The sequence below is a fragment of the Peromyscus leucopus genome, chromosome 15 (assembly GCF_004664715.2).
Source record: "Peromyscus leucopus breed LL Stock chromosome 15, UCI_PerLeu_2.1, whole genome shotgun sequence".
Lineage (NCBI taxonomy): Eukaryota > Metazoa > Chordata > Mammalia > Rodentia > Cricetidae > Peromyscus > Peromyscus leucopus.
This window is the reverse complement of record NC_051076.1, coordinates 88,527,615-88,547,628: the sequence shown is the minus strand read 5'-3', so window position 1 is coordinate 88,547,628 and position 20,014 is coordinate 88,527,615.

Genomic DNA, 20,014 nt, shown 5'->3' with positions numbered 1-20,014 from the left:
TGTGGGTGTGGGTGTCTGTCTGTCTGTGTCTTTCTCTTACACACACACACACACACACACACACACACACACACACACGTCCCAGGAACTGTATTCTGAGAACTTTAAAAAGTCATTTAAAAATGAGATCAAGACTTTGTATGGGGCCTCTGTGCCCTTGATGCTAGAAATAAAGAACAAATACCCAACATGTTTGGATAATTTGAAGTATGGGGATAAGGGCCAGAATGCTGTCCAATGTAGGTAGAGATCACAGCTAGAATTATGTCACAAAGGTAAAAGTGTATATGGACTGTGTATATGTAAGTGTCCTTTAAAATTTCCAAGCTTTATATTTTACATATAACTATCTATTTACTATATGGTTGAAACAATTTTAAGAGCATTATTTATTCCAGTGTTTAGCTAATTAGCAGATGTATACAACAAGACTTTTCAATATATGCAATTTCTAATTATTGTTTTCCGTACAAGATAGAAACTAGGTAGTTTAACACTTTAAAATGTTTCCAAGTTACTTAGTTGGTCTTGTTTTGTTTGGTGCTATATTTTCTCAAGCAATTTTTTTACATTCATCTAGTGACAGATAATCTACTTGGGAACGGAGTAAGTTAGTAGGAATTATATTGGAGGAATGCCATAGAGTCACTTCATAAGGTTGTAGCCTACTCTCCTTAAGGGACTTTGGTAGCTGCTGGAGTACACAGCAGAAAACCTCAACAAAGAAGCACTAAGCTTATCAGGTGTATCTCCTCCCATAGTGCAAGCATCTGGAATGACAGGGATTCATCTGAGATGGTGAGTACTATAATTCACTTGAATTACAGAGTACACCTAGATTTTTACTGTAAATGATAGAAAACTAAGGTTGAAATCATAGGATTGGGAAAGGGAGAGAGAGGGGTATAGAGGAGTATGCTGAGCCACACAAAAATGAGAGGGTACCTTTTCTGTTTTCCATCTAGTTAGTATAATAAAAAATTTATGTTAAAAGTGATGGAGAGAAAATAGTTGATTTATGCTATCAAAAATTAGTGCAATTTTAAGAATGAAAACAACAGAGTAAAACTTCAAACTTAATAATGATAAATACCAACATTCATTTTTTTAAAGTATAATGTGTGATAAGTAAAGAATGGCACAAAATAAACATAATCCACTATGCAGTAGTGAACACACAAAAATCTAAAACAATCTACTAAATACTGACCAATATAATTTTGTTGAAAAATTTTTTCATACTATTTGATTATTTTCCACCCTCAACTCCTCCCAGATCATCCCCACCTCCCTACCCAATCACTTTATGTTCATGTTCATTCCTTCTTTTCTTGGTTTTGTTTTTCTTTCATTTTATTAACATACTTTTCATTTATTTTACATGCAAACTACTGTTTCCCTTCCTTCTCCTTCCATTCCCTCACTCCCCACTCCCATCTATCCCCTCTCCTGATGCATTCTTTCTCTGTCTCCATTCAGAAAGGGGAAGAACAAATCCATGGGCTTGAACAAATTGTGACACATCTAATTGAGGTGGGACAGAGCTCTTCTCCCTGCATCAAGGCTAGGCAAGGTAATCCATCATAGGGAACAGGTTCCCAAAAGCCAAGATAGGGTTTGTCCATGTAGCCCTGACTGTGTAGGAACTCACTTTGTAAACCAGGCTGGCCTCAAACTCACAGAGATCCTCCTGTATCTCTGTCTGGAGTGCTGGGATTAAAAGTGAGCACCATCACCACCACCTGGCTTCTTTCCCTCTCTTAAAAAATATAAATGAATAAAGATAAAAATAAAAACAAACAAAAACTAACAAGAAAACTATCCCTAAAAACAACTGCACACCAATAAAAATTGATGAGTGACCTCCATGCTGTTGAAGTTGCCCCTATCCCTAGATTATGTTTCCAAGGACTCTTTCCACAGCCCATTCCAATCCAGCACAAAGTAGCCCCACTACTGATGCTATTCTCCTGGCACATCCAGGCTTCAGGTTCTGAGATGGGGAAGGGGCATCAGCATGAAAAAATGACATAGTTTCTGACCACCAGATGATTTTCACACAAGTGGCTGGCCAAAATAGCTCAAGCCATTATTATTTACATTTCAAACAGAAGAATGATTTTCCATACTAACAAACATGATTTCCCACCATCAGTTATCAGCTTGCAACAAAAATAAATATGTCAAATATGTTTTTCCCAACTTTTTTTTTTTTTTGGTTAAGGAACCTTTAATAGATTACTAGAACTTTTTTTTTCATTGTTTTCCCCAACTTTTACATCAAAACATTTTAAAATAAAAAACAACACATCATTTTGCCAAATGTAGAGCCAGGTACATCCTGTCTTTACAAAACTAAAAGGTAATAAACATAGACACACATTTCCACAGACAACAATATCATTCAAAACTATATAAAGCATTTTACAGAAATAGGGGTGAATTATGTCTGATCCTATCAGGACTGAATCAGGACAACTACCAAGGTCTGGAGTAATAGCTGGCATCCCCAGACAAGGAACCTGAAAAGCATTAGTTCCCTATGAAGTTTAAGGGAAAATATCTGAGAAAAAAATGAGGTTTCCAGGAATGACCACATCTGTCCTATGTGTGACTGATAAAGTGACATGAAGAAACCTCTAAGAGAACCATTAATATTATGAGAGAGAATAGGGAATGCAGGCCATGCAGTCCCAGCAGTATACTACACTGTCCCAAAGTCCACTGGCCTTTTCTGGGCTTTGCCTCATTTGTAGACTGTTTGGACAAGCACTCATATGCTGGTCAGAAACTAGGCTGCACAGCTTCCAACAGACTAGTTCCTGTCCTCAACTTCAGCTGCTCAGGTGCAGGCCATACTGATCAGATGAACCTAAAGACCCTACTGCAAAAAAGGCCAAACTAGCCACTAGAAGGCCAGTTCCAACTTATTCAGAGACTTATGACTTTATCAGAGGTTATGTCAGTGGCTATAAATCCAGGCCGCAAAGACTAGAAAACCAAAGAGGAAACAGAAAACGTAACCAGCAAAGAAAAATGTAGAAACCAGAGACTAGAACTAGTTGTCCCAAACCCAGATGTCTAAATAGCAGTGCAAACATATAATCAACAACAAACAGCAAGAGCAATATGGTACCACATGTGCCCAGCTATCTTAAAACAGCAAGACCCAAACGTTCCAATGCAGGTGAGGCACAAGAAAATGACCTTACAAAAAAAACTTTATGACAATGATAGAGATCTTTAAAGAAAAAAAATAAAAAATAATCCCTTAAAGAAATTGAGGGAAAGACAAAAAAATGGAGGAAATCAATAAGTCTCTTTATGATTGAGATAAAAGCAAAGAAAAAAAAACAGGTGAAGCAAATTATTCATGACATGAAAATAGAAATAGAAGCAATAAGAAAACACAAACTGAGAAAATTCAGGAAATGGAAAATTTGGACAAATGAATAAGAACTACACATGCGAGCATCATCAACAGACTACAAACCTCCAGAAAATCTAGGAAACAACAAATACCAACCCCAAGAACATTAGTAATAGAAGAGGAGAAGAATCCCAGGTCAAATCTCAGAAAATATATTTAACAGAATCATAGAGGAAATGTTTCCTAACATAAAGAAAGGCATGCCAAGTACAAGAAGCTTATAGAAAACCAAATAGATTAGATCAGAAAAGGAAGTCACTGTGTCACATAATAACTAAAACACTAAATCTACAGAAGAAAGAATATTAAAAGCTACAAGAGAAAGGGACCAAATAACAGAAAGGCAGACCTACACGAATTATACCCAAATTTTCAATAGAGACTCTAAAAGAGAGATGGGCCTGGATCTCTCAGTTTTCACCCCAATGTCTAGCTCTGGGTTTTTATTAATAAGACCGTTTAGCAATTTATCTTACACTAATATACCCAGCAAAATTCTCAATCACCATAGATGAAGAAAACAAGATGTTTTATGACAAAGTCAAATTTAAATAATATCTATCAACTAATTCAGCCCTGCAGAAGATACCAGAAGGAAAACTTTAACCCAAGGAAGTCAAGTATGCCCGTAAAAACACAGGCAATAGATAATCTCATACCAAAAAAATTCAAAGAATTGAAACACACACACACACACACACACACACACACACACACACACAACCACCACCACCAACAACAACAACAATATAACAAGAATTAACAATCACTGGTTATTAATATTTCTGAATGTCAATGAACTTAATTAACCAATACAAAGACACAAGCTAACTGAATGGATTACAAAAACATGATCCATCCTTCTGCAGCCCACAAGAAACATACTTCAACATCTAAAGTAGACATTACTAAGAGTAAGTGGTGGAAAAAGATTTTCCAATCAAATGGACTTTAGAAACAAGGTGCTGTTGCCATCCTAATATCTAATAAAACATACTTCAAACTAAAATGAATTAAAAGAGACAGAGACATTTCACACTCATTAAAGGAGAAATCCACAAGTATGACGTCTCAATTCTGAACACCTACACTCAAATACAAGGGTATCCACATATGTAAAAGAAGCATTGCTAAAGCTTAAATCACACATTAAACCCAACATATTAATATTGTAAGACTTCAATACCTCACTCTTTCCAATCAACCAGTCATACAGACAGAAACTAAACAGAGGAATAATGGAACTAATAGACATTATGGATTGAATTGAACTAACAAATTATTACAGAACATTTCACCCAAACACAAAAGAATATATCTTCTTCTCAGCACCTCATAAAAATTTCTCCAAATTTGAGCATATATTCAGTCACAAAGCAAGTCTCAACAGATACAAAAAAATTGAAATGACCAAGATATTATCAGACCACTGTGGATTAAAGTTAGATTTCAATAACAGAAATATCAGAAAGCTTACAAACTCATGGAAAGAAACAACTCTCTACCAAATTACAACTGGGTCACAGAGTTTATAAAGAAAGAAAATTAAAGACTTCCTAGAATTCAATGAAAATTAATGCACAACATACCCAAATTTATGTGACACAATGAAAACAGTGCTAAGGAGAAATTTCAAAACACTAGGTGCCTGCATAAAGAAATTGGAGAATTCTCATACCGATAACTTAATAGCACATCTGAGAACTCTGGAACAAAAAGAAGCAGACACACCCAAGAGGAATATATGACAAGATATAATCAAATTTAGGGCAGCAATCAATACAAATTAAAATCAAAGAGAATAATACAAAAAATAAATGAAACTAGTTAATTCTTGGAGAAAATCAACAAGAGAGACAGATCTTCATGGAAACTAATGAAAAGACAGAGAGAATGTTGAAATTAATAAAATCAGAAAAGAAACATGTGAGATAAGAACAGATATAAAAGAAATCCAAAGAATCATTAGGTCATACTCCAAAAACTTGTACTCCACAAAATTAGAAAATCTAAAAGAAATGAACAATTTCTCAATAGATACCACTTACCAAAGTTAAATCTAGATTAGGTAAACTGTTGTGGAATAATTCTTTTGTACACTATGAAGATTTGTCACTTTTTAACAAAATGCTGATTGGTCAGTAGCCAGATACGCGGTGCAGATGGGGTAAACAAACTAAGAATGCTGGGAAGAGTAAGGGCAGAGTCAGGAGTCACCAGCCAGACACAGAGGAAATAAAATGAGAATCCTGTACTGAAAAAAGATAGCAACCCACGTGGCTAAATATAGATAAGAATTATGGGCTAAGTGAAAGAGTTAATTAGTAATAAGCCTGAGCTACAGGTTGAGCATGTATAAGTAATATAAAGCATCCAAGTCTAGTATTTGGGGAGCAGCAGCTGAGTATTTGGGAGTTGCTTGTAGGATAGAAGCTTAATTTAAATAGACCTATATCTCCCCAGGAAATACAAGGATTCATTAAGAGTCCCAATAGAAAGAAGGGGGAAAAAGGGTCTCAGGTTCATGTGGTTTTAGCAAAGAATTCTACCAGACCTTCATAGAAGAGCTAATACTGATACTCCTCAAATTGTTCCACAAAATAAAAACAGAAGGAACATGGCCAAATTTATTTTGTGAAGCCACAATCGCCCTGATACCCAAACCACAAAAAGTTTCAAAGAAAAGAAAATTACAAATAATTTTATCTCAGGAAGATAGATGCAAAAATACTCAATAAACACCAATAAGATACTCACAAACAGAATCCATGAAGACAGCAAAATGATCATCCATCATGATCAAGTTGGCTTTATCCATGCAGGGATGGTTCAATATGATAAATTCTGTCAAAGTTGTTCACCATATAAACAAACTAAAAAAAATCCAAGACCCCTTCATAATAAGTCATGGAGAGAACAGGGATAAAAGGGACATTCTTAAACATAATAAAGGTAATATACAGCAAGCCTATAGCCAACATTTAATTAAATGGAGAAATCTTAAAGCAATTCCACTAAAATCAGGAACAAGACAAGGGTGTCCACTTTCTCAATATCTATTCACTATAGCGCTTGAAGTTTTAGCTAGAGTCATAAGACAACTAAAGAAGGTGAAGGGTATCTAAATTTTAGAGGATGGAGTAAAAGTATAGATATTTGCAGATGATGTGACCATATATATAATGGACCCAGAATATTCTACCAGGGGATACCTATGGCCATTAACACCTTCAGCAAAGTGAGTGGATACCAAATTAACTAAAAGTAAAATCAGTAGCCCTCTTACATACAAATGATAAAAAGGTTGAGAAAGAAATCAGGAAAACAACACCCTTCACAATAGCCACAAATAATATAAAATATCTTTGAATAACTTTAATAAAGACAGAGAAAGATCTATATGACAAGAACTTTAAGTCATTGTATACAGAAATTGGAGAACATATCAGAAAATGGAAAGATCTCCCTTATTCATGAATCCATAAGATTAACATACTGAAACTGGCCATCCTACCAAAAGCAATCTACAGATTCAATGCAATTTTATCAGAATCCTATCACAATTCTTCACAGACTTTAAAAGTACAATATTCAACTCTATAAGGAAAAACAAAAAACCCAGGATATTTAAAACTATCCTCTACAATAAAAGAACTTCTGGAGCAATTTCAGCAATTTCAAGCTATACTACAGAGCAATAAAAACTGCATGGTACTGGCATAAAAACAGGTTGATCAATATAATCAAATTAAAGACACAGAAGTAAATCCACAGAAGTAAAGACACATACCTATGGACACTAGATTTTGGCAAAAGAACCAGAAATAGGCAATGGAAAAAAAGAAAGCATCTTCAACAAATGATCCTTGTCTAACTGGATGTCAGCATGTAGAAGAATGTTAGAAAATGCTATATGTATATTTCTAATCTTTTAATATATTTCAGGATATTGTATCTATACAGTTCATTTAACAATGTAATGCAATTTGCTAATCCTTGAATGTTATTATTACCATCTATTAGGATATAAAGGAATGAACGTTAGTAGTCAGATATTACAATCAAACTTGTAGTCATATTAGGTATGTTTGCAAGGTCAAGCAGAGATATATTGTAGATGAGCAGACCATCTTCAAACCCTTCAGAGATCTACAAAATATGTCATTTAAAATGTTTTAATTACATAGATTTTTTTTCTTTTTTTTATGACTATGAGATATGTCTGCTCCTGGCAGCACCAATCTGCCTCAAAGAAGATATAGACATTGAAGAAAATCCATATAGAGTTAATTTTCATTGTGGCAAAACTTAGCCACTGGACAACAAAGTGCCCTTGCATCGACTGCTGACAGTATGCTATCCAATATGGACAAATAAGACACAAAACAGAGGACTATGGATCCTTGCCAAGACAAGTGTGGTTGCATTTTTGGCAACATGTGTCCTCTGAGGTCAGGACAATATGACACTCTCACTGAACTGACTTTGCAATATGGAAAGGGTACAATGTCCCTTTTTTACAAGGGAGCTGAAAAAGCAGTGGACTGATGGCTTCTGATGTGCAGTGGAACAGTAGCTGAAACAGTTATTCTTGAAAGAGTAACCAGACTGACGGAGTCAAACCTCTCAATGGTAAACTGGCATTTAATAAGGAGCTGAAGTCACCCATAAGTCAAGAAGAATGAGCAGCCCAATTCCTAAAACATCAGCAACTTCCAGAATTTAAAATCCTGAATCATGACAGGACACTGGTGGAATTCAGGTTTATCTGGTACATGCAACAACTGCACCGTATGTGAGGTCGAGCTGTAGGCCTTGTCTACATCTTACTTCACAAATGAGTCTGTCAGATACATTAAGCCTGTAGGCCAAAGATGATGCCCCAATATGCAGATAAACCCCAGATGACTGTCCAGGCAGTTGGCTATTTCTGTCATAACTCATTTTTTGAAGTTGCTTATTTGTACTTCCTGTTTAACTAGGTAATATTATTTCTTTCTCGGGTCTCTGAGGGAGTTGAAGATTAAATAGTTGTAGTGACAGTTTTCCTTGTTAAGGAACTCAGAAATAAACTCACTAAGAGGTGTTAAGTACATAAGTTTAAAAGACATCATAAGATAATTTTTCTGTTGGTAATATGTTAGGATAGAAAGTGAATTAGGTATATTTTTGTCTCAGCAAAATAGGACAGATAATGGAATACTTTCTCTGAATTTGTCAAATGCAAATGGACTAGACATTGTTGATGTATTTATTGCTTATATATGTCATATATAGTAATTGTACTTATTGTATATAGCTTTTCTTACATTAGTTATAACTTTTTTATTTTTATTAGAAAGGAAAAAATGGGGAAATGTAGTGGTATTTTATTAATGCTTACCTGGAGATTGGGGGCAAAGGCCAGCCATTTTAAGTAAACAAGAAGTCAGGCAGCACACGCCCTTAATCCTATCACTTAGCAGACAGAGTCTCTATGTGTTCAAGGCCACACTAGAGAACAGAGCCAAGTGTGGAGTCACATGCCTTTACTCCCAGTACCAACCATAGAGACCTGGAGGTCTATACAGATGGACAGAAGGTGACAGAGGTGTGTAGGAAGAAGTGAGATAGCTGGTCTAAGATAGCCCATGAGAGGGCAGAAGAGCAAGGCAATAAAGGCCTGGGTAGACAGGAAGTAACTTGCATTTGGAAGCTGCAGATTTGGTGAGGTAAAATTGGCTGGTGGCTTTCCCTATTTCCTTGATATCTCTAAGGCTTTAATCCATATTTCTGGCTCCATGCTTTTTATTTAATAAGACCATTGAGAAATTCATCTAAAATACACAAAAGTCATTGCTCAACTTTGTTCATAGCAGCCTTATTTGGAATATCCAGAAACTCGAAACACCCTAGGTGCCTCTCAACCAAAGAACAGGTAAAGAAAATGTGGTACATTTATACAATGGAATGTTACACAGCTGTTAAAAACAACAATATCAGGAAATTCACTGACAAAAGGACAGAACTAGAAAAGATCATTCTGAGTGAGGTAACCCAGACTTAGGAAGACAAGCATGGTATGTACTCACTCATAAGTGGATATTAGCTATAAAGGAAAACCATGCTACAATCCCCCATACCCAGAGAAGTTAAGTAACAAAAATGGCTCAAGGTAGGGATGCATAAACCTCAGGAAGAAGGGGAAATAAAATCACATTTCCAATCAGGGGTGCTCTGGAAGTAGTGTGGGGATGGGAACAGATAATGTGGAGGAAGTACGGATGGAAAGAGTATTGGCAGAGACAACTGGAATCTGGGGGCATCTCTGGAATGAGTTAGAAGCCTGGGGGAATGGAAATTCCCAGGTACCTATGAGGGTGACCCTAACTAAGACTCATAGAAATAGGGGAAAAGGAGCCTGAACCAGCCACCTTCTGTAACCAGGCAAGACTTCCAATGGAGGGACTGGGACAGGAACCCTTCAACCTACAATTTGTTCTGCCTACAAGAAATGCTGGTGTAAAGAGTTGGCAAAAATTGGGGAGTGACCAACTAATGACTAAATGACTAGACCAGCTAGAGGCCCATGCCCTGAGAAGGACTTCACTCCTCAGGACCAGGACCCAGAAGTGGGATACTGCAAAGACCTAGGATAAAACCAAACACCAGGACTAGCAAAAAAAAAAAAAAAAAAAAAAAAAAAAGGCAATGAAGTAATCCTAATGATATTCAGCTATACTCATAGATTGGTGCCTATTCCAACTGCCATCTAAGAGGCTTCATCCTGCAACTGATGAAAACAAAAGCAGAGACCCACAGCCAAATATTAAGCAAAGTTTGAAGAATTCTGTGGAAGAGATGGAGGAAAGATTGTAGGAGTCAGGGGGATAAAGAGCACCACAAGAAAGGACACAAAATCAACTAACCTTGATTCATAGGGGCTCACAGAGACTGAACCAACCACCTGCATGGGACTGACCTCTGCATATATGTTACACTTGTATAACTTGGTCTTGTGAGACTCCGAACAGTGGGAGCAGGCACTGTCTCTAACTGTGTTTCCTGCTTTGGGGATCCATTTCTTCTACCAGATTGCCTTATTCAGTATTAATAGAAGAGGACATGCTTATTCTCATTGCAGTTTGATATGCCATGGCTGGCTGATATCCATGGGAGCCCCACCTGTAAATGAAGGAAAATGGAGGAGGAGAAGAAGATAGGGTATGGGAGGGGAAGTTGGAGGGAAGAACTGGGAGAAGATGAGGGAGGGGAAACTTTGGTTTGAATGTAAAAAAAAAATAAAAAACCAAACAAGTAAAATTCCACAAATACATGACAAAACTCAAAATAAACAAGCAAAAGGCAAATAAATAAATAAATAAATAAATATCTTTAAAAAGCCAAACAAAGCAAAATGAAACAACAAGTCCATAAACTATCATTGAGTTTGTTTTTTGTTGGCCAATAAATTGTGGGCATTAGGCCTGCCCTGAAGTGTGTTTAATATACCTTGTAAGACACCATTGGAAAAAACTGATTTTCCCTTGCCAGTAGGTGTCAATTGAACATAGTTTCTTAGTTAGGGGTGGTAGTCTTATATCTACCTTCCCTCCTCAGTGCTAGGGTGTCTTCTGGTATGAATGTGTGCAGACTTTGTGCATGCTTCCATAGTTTCTGTAAATTCATGTGTGCATCAGTTGAATTGTGTATAGAATTCACTGTTTTACTGGTGTCATATATCCCTTGCTCTTACATTCTTTCTGCCTCTGCTTCTGAACACATCTATGAGCCTTAAAAAGAGGGCTTTGATGAAGACTTACCACTTAGAACTCAATATTCAAAATTCTCTCACTCTCGACACATTGTCCAGTTATGGGTTTCTGTGTTAAATAATCTTTAAGCAATTATTGTGTGCATTTAAATAAATTATTGTATTATATTAGTTTTGTACATTTTATATGTATTCATATTGTACAATTATCTTCAGTTTTAAGTACTTCTTTCATAATGTAAATACTTCTAATCATATTGTCATGGGAAATTATATGTAATATAAGGCATTATTTTTTCCTCAACCCATATATGTCCAAGGCAGAGCCAGTTGTTTTTTGGGGTAAAATTACCATGTGTATTAATGTAATTTTATAGTAAAATCTAATGTGAAAGGAAGTGGTCAACCCAAATATCCTGGTTTATGTGCAAAGTTTCCATCTTATAGGGGAGAGATTCAAGATGTTGCTTATGTTACTCTGAAATACAGAGGTTAAACACTCATGTTTGTATTGATTATTCATTATTTTACCTGCAGAATTTTTAGGATTTATGCAAACTCAACATTATTAACTGTCCATATTATAAAAATGTGATTGAGGTGATGATATAAAAGTACCTAAAAGATTACACTTAATATTGAAAAGAATCTGACAATCAAGGCACAATAGCACTAGAATTCAAGGGTAAATGACCTCAAACTGAGGATGGAGATTAATTTCCAAAGTATTGCATTATTCAGGAAAGAATAGATTATGCTTCAAAAAATTATGTGACACCTTAGATTAAATTATAATTTCATAAGAATTTCATCATAGTCAATACAAGATAATATCTAGTACTCATCCACAAAATATATTTTTAATCTGATTAGTCAGAACTGATAATCTAAGGAGTTTGAACAGTCAGCAATTATTCTCCGTCCTTTTTCTTTTTTTCTTTTTTTTTTTTACAACACCATTCAGTTCAACATAATAGCCACAGATTCCCCTGTTCTTCCTCTCTTGCCCCCTCCTCCTCCCCCCAGCCCAGGCCCCATTCCCACCTCCTCCAGATCAAGGTCTCCCCCGAGGACTGGGATCGACCTGGTAGACTCAGTCCAGGCAGGTCCATTCCCCCCCCTCCCAGACCGAGCCAAGTGTCCCTGCATAAGTCCCAGGATTCAAACAGCCAACTCATGCAACGAGTCCAGGACCTGGGACCAACGCACAGCTGCCTCCCAAACAGATCAAGCCAAATGACTATCTCACCCATTCAGGGGGACCTGATCCAGTTGGGGGTCCCTCAGCCTTTGGTTCATAGATCCTGTGCTTCCATTCATTTGGTTATTTGTCCCTGTGCTTTATCCAACCTTGGCTTCAACAATTCTCGCTCATATAAACCCTCTTCTTTCTCACTAATTAGACTCCCAGTGCTCCACCAGGGGCCCAGCCGTGGATGTCTGCATCCAGATTCCTCAGTCCTTGGATGGGGTTTATGGCACAACTATCAGGGTGTCTGACCATCCCATCACCAGAGTAGGTCATTTCCTGCCGTCTCTCGACCATTGCCAGCAGTCTTTTGAGGGGGTATCGTTGTGGATCTCCGTGGGCCTCCCTAGCTCTCTGCTTCCTCCCCTTCTCATGTGGTCTTCATTTACCATGGTCTCCTATTCCTTGTTCTCCCTCTCTTTTCTTGATCCAGCTAGGATCTCCCACTCTCTTTCCCTTGACCGTTGCCCTTCATTTTTCCCACTCATGACCAGGTTGTTCATGTAGATCTTGTCCATTTCTCCGTGTCTTTTTGAGGGTCCCGTTTTCCAGGTAACCTCACTGGTGATGTGAGTTGCAGTACAGTCATCCTTGTTCCACATCTAGCATCTTCCTATGAGTGAGTACATACCATATTTGTCTTTCTGAGTCTGGGTTACCTCACTCAGGAAGATTTTTTCTAGATCCATCCATTTGCCTGCAAACCTTATGATGTCATTGTTTTTCTCTGCTGAGTAGTATTCCATTGTGTATATGTGCCACAATTTATTTATCCATTCTTCAGTTGAAGGGCATCTAGGTTGTTTCCAGGTTTTGGCTATTACAAACAATGCTGATATGAACATAGCTGAGCAAGTGCTCTTGTGGTATGATTGAGCATTTCTTGGGTATATGCCCAGGAGTGGTATATCTGGATCTTGGGGGAGGTTGATTCCCAATTTTCTAAGAAAGCGCCATATTGATTTCCAAAGTGGTTGTACAAGCTTGCATTCCCACCAGCAGTGGAGGAGAGTTCCTCTAGCTCCACAACCTCTCCAGCATAAAGTGTCTTCAGTGTTTTTGATCTTAGCCACTCTGACAGGTGTAAGGTGGTATCTCAGAGTTGTTTTGATTTGCATTTCCCTGATGATTAGGGATGTTGAGCAATTCCTAAAATGTCATTCAGCCATTTGGGTTTCCTCTGTTGAGAATTCTCTGTTTAGTTCTAAAGCCCATTTCTCAATTCGACTGTTGGTCGTTTTGATGTCTAATTTCTTGAGTTCCTTATGTATTCTGGATATCAGTCCTCTGTCACATGTGGGGATGGTGAAGATCTTTTCCCATTCTGTAGGCTGTCGCTTTGCCTTGTTGACCGTATCCTTTGATCTACAAAAGCTTCTCAGTTTCAAGAGGTCCCATTGATTGATTGTTTGTCTCAGTGTCTGCACTATTGGTGTTATATTTAGGAAGTGATCTCCTATGCCAATGCGTTCAAGATTACTTCCTGCTTTCTCTTCTAGCAGGTTCAGAGTAGCTGGATTTATGTTGAGGTCTTTGATCCACTTGGACTTAAGTTTTCTGCAGGGAGACAGATATGGATCTATTTGCAGCCTTCTACACATTGATATCCAGTTATGCCAGCACCATTTGTTGAAGATGCTTTCTTATTTCCATTGTACACTTTTGGCTTCTTTGTCAAAAATTTTATGTCCATAGGTGTGTGGGTTAATGTCAGGGTCTTCAAGTGGATTCCATTGGTCCACATGTCAGTTTTAATGCCAATACCAAGCTGTTTTTATTACTGTAGCTCTATAGTAGAGCTTGAAGTCAGGGATTGTGATGCCTCCAGAATTTGTTTTATTGTACAGGTTTCTTTTAGCTATCCTGGGTTTTTTGTTTTTCCATATGAAGTTGAGTATTATTCTTTCCAGGTCTGTGAAGAATTGTGTTGGTATTTTGATGGGGATTGCATTGAATCTGTAAATTGCTTTTGGTAAGATTGCCAATTTTACTATGTTAACCCTGCCTATCCATGAGCATGGGAGATCTTTCCATTTTCTGACATCTTCTTCAATTTCTTTTTTCAGGGACTTAAAGTTCTTGTCATATAGTTCCTTCACTTGCTTGGTTAGTGTTACCCCAAGGTATTTTATGTCATTTTTGGCTATTGTAAAGGGTGATGTATCTCTCAATGCCTTCTCAGCTTCTTTGTCCATTGTATATAGGAGGGCTACTGATTTTTTTGAGTTGATCTTGTATCCTGCTATGTTGCTGAAGGTGTTTATAAGCTTTACCAGTTCCTGGGTGGAATCTTTGGGGTCACTCAAGTATACTATCATGTCATCTGCAAATAGGGAAAGCTTGACTTCTTCCTTTCCAATTTGTATCCCCTTAATCTCCTTATGTTGTCTTATTGCTCTGGCTAGAACTTCAAGTACTATATTGAATAAGTATGGGGAGAGTGGACAGCCTTGCCTCGTTCCTGATTTTAGTGGAATTGCTTTGAATTTCTGTCCATTTAATTTGATGTTGGCTGTTGGCTTGCTATATATTGCCTTTATTATGTTTAGGTATGTTCCCTGTATTCCTGATCGCTCCAAGACTTTTATCATGAAGGGGTGTTGGATTTTGTCAAATGCCTTTTCTGCATCTAGTGAGATGATCATGTGGATTTTTTCTTTGAGTTTGTTTATATGGTGTATTACGTTGATGGACTTTCGTATGTTGAACCACCCTTGCATCTCTGGGATGAAGCCTACTTGATCATGGTGGATAATTGTTCTGATGTGTTCTTGGAGTCTGTTTGCCAGTATTTTATTGAGTATTTTTGCATCAATGTTCACGAGGGAGATTGGTCTGTAGTTCTCTTTCTTTGTTGCAACTTTGTTTGGTTTAGGAATCAGGGTAATTGTAGCCTCATAGAAGGAATTTGGTAATGTTCCTTCTGTTTCTATTATGTGGAACAATTTAGAGAGTATTGGTATTAACTCTTCTTTGAAGATCTGGTAGAATTCTGCGCTGAAACCATCTGGTCCTGGGCTTTTTTTGGTTGGGAGACTTTTAATGACTGTTTCTATTTCCTTAGGGGTTATTGGACTATTTAATAGTTTATCTGGTCTTGATTTAACTTAGGTATGGGCTACCTATCCAGAAAAATGTCCATTTTTTTAGGTTTTCCAGTTCTGTGGAGTAGAGTTTTTTGAAATATGACCTTATAATTCTCTGGATTTCCTCAATGTCTGTTGTTATGTCCCCCTTTTCATTTCTGATTTTGTTGATTTGGATTCTCTCTCTGTGTCTTTTGGTTAGTTTGGATAAGGGCTTGTCTATCCTGTTGATTTTCTCAAAGAACCAACTCTTTGTTTCATTAATTTTTTGTATTATTCTCTTAGTTTATAATTTATTAATTTCACCTCTCACTTTGATAATTTCCTGGCGTCTATTCTTCCTGTGAGACTTTGCTTCTTCTTGTTCTAGAGCTTTCAGGTGTGCTGTTAAGTCACTAGTGTGAGATTTCTCGAACTTCTTTATGTGGGCATTTAGTGCTATGAATTTCCCTCTTAACACTGCTTTCATAGTGTCCCATAAGTTTGGGTATGTGGTATCTTCATTTTCATTGATCTCTAGGAAGTCTTTAATTTCTTTCCTTATTCTTCCTTAACCCATTGGTGATTCAGTTGAGCATTATTTAGTTTCCATGAGATTGTAAGTTTTCTGTAGTTTTTGTTGTTGTTGAAATCTAACTTTAAACCATGGTGGTCTGATAGAACACAGGAGGTTATTCTAATTGCTTTGTATCTGTTGAGATTTGCTTTGTGGCCAAGTATGTGGTCGATTTTAGAGTAAGTTCCATGGGGTGCTGAGAAGAAGGAATATTCTTTCTTGTTAGGATGGAATGTTCTGTAGATATCTATTAGTTCCAATTGGGTCATGACATCAGTTATGTCCTTTATTTCTCTGTTAAGTTTCAATTTGGGAGATCTGTCCAGTGGTGAAAGTGGGGTGTTGAGATCTCCCACTATTAATGTGTGGGGTTTTATATGTGGTTTAAGCTTTAGTAATGTTTCTTTTACATATGTGGGTGCCCTTGTTCAGAATTGAAATGTTCAGAATTGAAACTTCATCTTGGTGGATCTTTCCTGTGATGAGGATGTAATGTCCTTCTTGATCTCTTTTGATTGATTTTAGTTTGAAGTCTATTTTGCTGGATATCAGGATGGCTACCCCTGCTTGTTTCTAAAGACCATTTGATTGGAAAGTCTTTTCCCAGCCTTTTATTCTTAGGTAGTGTCTGTCTTTGAATTTGAGATGTGTTTCTTGTATGTAGCAGAAAGATGGGTCCTGCTTTCGTATCCATTCTGTAAGTCTATGTCTTTTTATAGGTGAATTAAGTCCGTTGATATTAAGGGATATTAATGACCAGTGATTCTTCATCCCTGTTACTTTTGGTGGTAGTGTGTGTGTACTTCTCTTCTTTGGGTTTTACTGTTGTGGCTTTATCTATTACCTGTGTTTTCGAGTGTGTATCTGACTTCCCTCGGTTGGAATTTTCCTTCTAGTACTTTCTGTAGGGCTGGGTTTGTGGATAGGTATTGTTTAAATCTGGCTTTGTCTTCAAATGTCTTGTTCCTTCCGTCTATGATGATTGAAAGTTTTGCTGGGTATATTAGTCTGGGCTGACATCCATGGTCTCTTAGTGTCTGCATTACATCTGTCCAGGTCCTTCTGGCTTTCAAAGTCTCCATTGAGAAATCGGGTGTTATTTTGATGGGTTTACCTTTATAGGTCACTTGGCCTTTTTCCTTGGCTGCTCTTAATATTCTTTCTTTATTCTGTACATTTAGTTGTTTAATTATTATGTGTCGAGGGGACATTTTTTGGGGGTCTAGTCTGTTTGGTGTTCTATAGGCTTCTTGTATCTTCATAGGCATTTCCTTCTTTAAGTTGAGAAAGTTTTATTCTATAATTTTGTTGAATATATTTTCTGTGCCTTTGAGTTGGTATTCTTCACCTTCTTCCATCCCTATAATTCGTAGGTTTGGTCTTTTGATGATGTCCCAAATTTCTTGGACATTTTGGTTCATGACTTTTTTGGCTTTAGTGTTTCCTTCGACTGATGAAACTATTTCTTCTACTGTATCTTCAATGCCAGAAATCCTCTCTTCCACCTCTTGCATTCTGTTGGTTATACTTGCATCTGAAGTTTTCGATCTTTTACTCAGGTTTTCTATTTCCAGCATTCCCTCTGTTTGTGTCTTCTTTATTTTTTCAATTTCCCTTTTCAATTCTTGGACTGTTTCCTTTGTTTGTTTCATTGCTTTTTCATGATTTTCTTTCAGTGCTTTATTGTTTTCTTGCAGGACTTTATTGTTTTCTTCCACGTTTTTATTGTTTTCTTGGAGGGCTTTATTGTTTTCTTCTAATTTGTTTGCCCTTTCCTCTAGTTGTTTACAGCGTTCTTCCAATTTTCTTGTCTTTTCCTCTACACAAGCCTCTACCTTCTTCATGAAGTTACTCATAAGGCTACTTTCTTCTGCTTCCTCCAATTTTTGGTGTTCAGGTCTAGATGTTGGAGGCCGGCTAGGTTCTGGTGATGCTGTATTGCTCTTCATTTTGTTGTATGTACTTCTGCCTTGACGTCTGCCCATCTCCTTGTGGTTCATTCTTGGTCTTATCAGTGTAATTGTTTCAGAAAGAGCTGACAGGTTCAGGAAGTCTCTCTCTCTTGTCCAAAAGGTAGTTCTCTTGTCCAACTCTGGTCCAGAAGGGAAGTCAGGGGCAGGATGGGAGCTGGTGGCCGGTCTCTAAGTCTCAGGAAGTGGCTGGGGTCTCGGGTAGATGGGCGTGGGGGCAGGGCGCGGAGATTGCAGGGGCTGCCGGGGGGCTTGGAAAAGGGGATCCCTCCTGGTGGGGCTAGAAGGGGACCTGCCTGGTTTCCAGAACCTGGGGCCAAGTTGGGCAGGTCTTCCCGGAGTGGCTGGTGCCCAGGGCCTCTGTCCTTTTCCTAATGGATGTCTCAACGGCTCAAGGATATTTTAAAATTGCATCATAAGAAAGCACAGAAGGAAATTCCACTGTGCTTCCAATATTAGTCTATGCCGACAGTTTGTCTTATTAGGACCTAATTTCAATTCACTCACACAGACACACAGACACATAGACACACATAGACATATATATGTGTATATATATATATATGTGTGTGTGTGTGTGTGTGTATATATATATATATATATATATATATATATATATATATATATATATAATCTCCAAATATATTATATGTATGGGTATTTACATAGGACCATAAACCATTTACCAGAATTAGAAACAAATAATACTATTAACTGGACAAAAATGCTTTAGAATTTTTATTTTATATGAAAATTATACCAGCAGACTCAAATCCTATCACTTTTCCATAGTTAAACAATGACAATTGTTTACCCAAACTCTATTAGCAAACTGTCAGGAACTGTCTTTTAGAAAAAGTGGGGCTTTTGTTTAACTCATTTATATATTATCTTACAGTTTTAAATTTTGTCCTCTTTCATTGGAATGTATGCAAAATATCTTCATTCTTTCATGCACGTTGTTTTTCTCGTAGATTGAAATTCGTTTCTACAACCTTATGTATTTTCTAGCTAATTTATTGGTTTTTTCCTTGAAATTTCTCTTGGTCAATATTGCCTAAACAAAACTATACCTTATTTCAGCCATGACATATATAAAATCGGGGAAATAAATGAAAGGTTTGAGTTAATTCTGAAATCTCCATTCCATAGTACACTCCTGACGTTGTGGCTCTTGTCTTCTCATTTAAACATTCTTACATAACTCCTCCTGTGGCCAATATCTCACAAATTAGGTATCAACTTTCAGTTATTCCTTGGTCTTCAGTGATATTTAGGGGACCACTTTTCTCTTCTTCATGTTAGAACTCCTTAATTAAGACATATCCTGAACTTGAATTTGCATATGATTAATATCCTGGAAAGTGCTCTAGATCATTGAATCACATAAGATATTGATCTAAAATAAGATATTCTTTTCTAAACCTGTGGGGCAATTTCTGTCCCTTTGCTTTCATTATATTGAATAATGCCTACATATTCTTTTGCCTTTCAGTATTATTTTCACCCTGATCTCTTAATATTTGTATTTCTTTTTAAATATTTAGTCAACTTCTAGTTGACTTTCTTTTTGTCCTAGACAGCATGAGAAAGAGGAATACTTAATTTTTTATCATAATTCTCTTTTATTTTGTAATGTTATTCCAAATATCAACCAAGCAAAATGAAAGAACTCATCAAAGTACTAGATTCTGATCTTTGTTTCTATACTCAGTTCAGTAAGAGCTGCTAGAGAATATAAGGTACTTTATTCCCTCTAAAACAGTGTAATTTGTAGTCATCTTTATCCATAGATGACCTTTCTTTAATTACTTTGTTAGTGTACTTAGGAAGCTCAGATATCAGTGAAATAGACAAGCTAAATGTTAACAATTGCTACCTCTCAGGATGGATGGGAAAAACTAGGATTTGAATGAAAGAGTGCCACATGAACAACAAAGTAGAGTTCTCTCCCCTCCCCATCCCCTTGA